Raw genomic sequence first — 3,993 nt, forward strand, 5'->3', positions numbered from 1 at the left:
GTTTTAATGCAATTCATGCTTCCCGCAGCATTGCGTAAAATAAAATAAAAATAAAAGAACACCTTCAAGTGACCCTTTTCATTTTCACTTTGTTTGTTGGTTTGGATTTTAATTAGGTAGCTGATGCTGAATTGTTTTTTCTGCTATTTCTGTGCAAAGCAGTTTGGTGTGTCCTTGGTCACGGTTACCATGACAACAGCACGGACGCAGGCAGGTGGTACGTTTGCTTTTCATGATATAGATTGGCCTTATTTTATCTGTTCTGGGCAAGGGATTTGAAGGCTTCTGACTGCTCAACAATATGATTGCTTGGCACAAATACGTTTTGGGGATGTTGATGGCATTTGATCACAGTTCAGCCTTACCTTTTATTTATGATTCATCCCATTTAAAAAAAAAAAACCACTTTGCCAATACAGTAATCCCTCGCTATTGATTATGATTGCTTGGCACAAATACGTTTTGGGGATGTTGATGGTATTTGATCACAGTTCAGCCTTACCTTATATTTATGAGTCATCCCATTTTAAAAAGCCCATTTTGCCAATACAGTGATCCCTCGCTATTTCGCGTTTCGTTTATCGCGGCTTCACTACATGGTGAATTCTTTTTCCAAATTAAAAAAACATTGAAAAGTCAAATTACAACTTCTAAATTGAGGAAACGTGTCTAACCTTTAGGACAATCTAGTATTGCTCCAAATGTTGGTTTACATTCCTTTAGGAGTCCGTTTTTGCGTGTTAGCACGATCGCGAATTAGTATCTTAACCTGCCCAGTACTTCTTGTTGGTGACCTTACTTTGCGGATTTCACTTATCGCGGGCGGTTTTTGGAACCAATTATCCGCAATAAACAAGGGATTACTGTATTTTTCAAGCGACCGCATCATAGCTTAGTTAAAGAATGTTTAATAATGTAAATGAAATTTAATTGGCAACAGAACTACACCTGTGGCAACAATATAAGGAGTCCCTATGGAGGGTGTAAGCGGTTGTGTCGTGAGTTTTCAAGTGTGCTGACACAAATTCCATAAATCATTTGTCTCAGCACCAGCCTGGAGCAAAGTAACACATACACAGTTAAAAACGTGTTATGGAGGAGGCTCACAAAGGCTCGATTTAGACTGTCCTAAAAACAAGTGGACATTAAGCACTTCACACTTTCTGTTCAAATGCGTTGACATGCGAGTGATCAGTTTGACCTCGCCTCCACACTATTTAAACGTAAAGATATGTATCAGAGAAAAGCTTAAATGTGTGTTTATATGAGAATACTGCACCTCTACTGGTGTGAATTTAAAAAGGCAGTCAAACAATTGAAATGAATAGAAGTTGGTCTATTTTCAAATCTATTCTTTTTTTTCCCCACTGCAATTTGTTGGTGACTACTTCCTGTTCTCTCATTTACTCTTTTCACGCCACTTAAAAATTACAATTATTTATCATTTCAGTTGTGTCTGCAATCAGCCTCAGACTGACTATAATTTGACTCAATCCAGTTTTAGTATTCTATGAAAGATATTTTGATGAGGATGATGCAAGTGTGGAAAATGTGAATGACGACCTAAGAAAATCAGAACTGTGGATTTTTTTTTTGTCCGGGGTATAATGAACTTTGAGTCACTTTCAGTTCAATTCTGAGAAATCAGAAATTAAAATCTTTTCTGAGACATCCATAGAAATAATAAGTCTCGAACATGTTTTCCTTCCTAGCCTACAAAACTATAAATAATTGAAATATTTTATGTGCCATCACGTCTTCAACAACTATGGGACTCAAAAACATCATTATTGCAAACAGATTCATGTTCACATGCAGTGATTAAAGAATATCAGACTCATCCAGAGTAAGTGGATAAGAGTCAGATTTACCTCAGCAGGAAAGAAATGTGATTATGTGGTACAAATCGGCTCACATCTCACTTCCAAGTCGAGAAAGGTGGGTGTGAGCCCTGATGCATACGTTATTTGTACGTCTCTTTTTCTGAGCTTTACCCAACGCTAAACCTTGAAACGCAGCACAAGCCTCACTGTCCAAAACTAATAAGCCGTCATTGAACTTGAAGGTGAAAAGAAAATCATCAGAACGCAGGAATCTGACATCACGATTCATCCACTACTTCCTCTGTTGCCGTCAACCCCTCATTAGCACACCTTTCAACCACGACATATAGATGACATTTTAATATAAATCACAAGTATTAACATTTATAAACACGGGTTTTACGATAGTTCCGTTATAAATCCCAAGGCCACAGTTCACCGTGCCAGCAGACACATAAACCGCAGTGAGGCCCTTTAACAAGGACACAAGGCAGCGATGCTCCACTCTGCCATCCCGTAGCAATATCATGCGACCCACCACAGTCGTGAATTCTGCTCTATTTTATAGCAGGGGGGGATGTGCATCAAGGTTGTTTGTAATATTTGGTGTAAAAGGGATGCCCAGTGTAATGCAGGCAAGCTCAGCTTAGCTTCCAACTAAATTTTGGATGGGGTAGAAGTGTGCCAATTAAACAGTGGGGCTGGTGGACACTCTGTGAGAGATTTTTAAGGTTTAAACAACAAAAAATGCAATGAAGCTTAGTTAGGGTGACCAGATTTGGGTTGCTGAAAAAGAGGACACCTTCTCATAATTTCGAGAAAAGGGGGGGGGAGTACTCGAGGTTAAATAACGGTGTCTGTATATCAATTGCATTTATTGGTGAATAACACAAAACAACGTATGTACAACAACAACAACATATGTACAACAGCAAGAACATATTTACACTAGCAAAAACATATGTACAATAACATTTATATAGTAAAAAAGAAAAAAGTTATTATTATTTGCGAACAATTACAGAGAAACCTGGAATAGAGTGAAATAGAACAGAGTGGCAATTCTATTTACAATGTACTGTACATGTGAGGCAGTCAAACAAAATCCCGGACAATTTTTGAAATTCCCCTCTGACATATTTTTGGGGCTGAAAAGTAGGACATGTCCGGGGCAAAAGAGGACTTCTGGTCATCCTAGCTTAGTAAGAAGGTTGCTTGTTCAGAAAATATCATTAAGCAGCGTTTCAATAACAGAAGAGAAGCATTCTAGGTCATGATTCAAGATTCAAGAAGAATTTATTCGCCATGCTTGAGCGTGCCAAACAAGGAATTTGACTTTGTTACATCAGTCTCTCAAGACAAATGACAATATTCTCAGCCATCCCCTGATCTTAAACTCCCATGAGGGCAAGGAAAAACTCAAATCTCCGACTAGGGGAAGTGAGAAACCTTGAGAAGAGACCACAGATGGGAGGGTCCCTCTTCCTCTTAAACTCATTGTGATATCAAACTTTTTCTTCAGACGACTGACATAGCTAGGAGTTTTTCCTTTTATTGGGTGGCCAAGGATATCTCAGGATATATTTTTGTACTTCTTCAGAAAACACTGATAAACTGTTTTCTGTGGTCGGGTTTACTCCAAATTCAGCGAGAATAGGCTCCAGCGCCTGAATTTATAAGCAATATATAAAATGGATGGACAGCTGGATGGATAGAACTGAGATGGGGAGCTCAACTAGGTGTCAAATCTAAAGTGAAAACCTTGTCACAGGTTAACCATAGGTGGTTCCAATCAACCAGGCCGGCAGGTAAACGACCTCCCCACCTCGTTTACTTGGCGATTAACTAGAAGGACCTGTGGTTAAAGCCAAACTGTGGCCGGGTTTCTACTTTGTGGACCTGGATTTGACACCTCTGGAGCTCAAGAGCAATGAATAAACCATTCTTTTTTTTATTTTATTTTAACTTTTTCACTTTAAGAAGTACTTGTGGGCCTCAGGACACAACAGTACACTTGTACAAGCTTCCTACAATTGTGAATTGTATCTTTGAGGAATATTTTCAGCCACAAGAGAGGAGACCACAGCCAGTAAAAATGGCTGTGGTCTAACCTCTTCTCACCGGTTTCTGAGGGGCATCATTGGCTAGATTCCAAGTGAGCCCGAGGCAC

The sequence above is a fragment of the Syngnathus leptorhynchus genome, chromosome 18, assembly GCF_054491065.1.
Source record: "Syngnathus leptorhynchus isolate UIUO chromosome 18, UIUO_Slep, whole genome shotgun sequence".
Taxonomy (NCBI): domain Eukaryota; kingdom Metazoa; phylum Chordata; class Actinopteri; order Syngnathiformes; family Syngnathidae; genus Syngnathus; species Syngnathus leptorhynchus.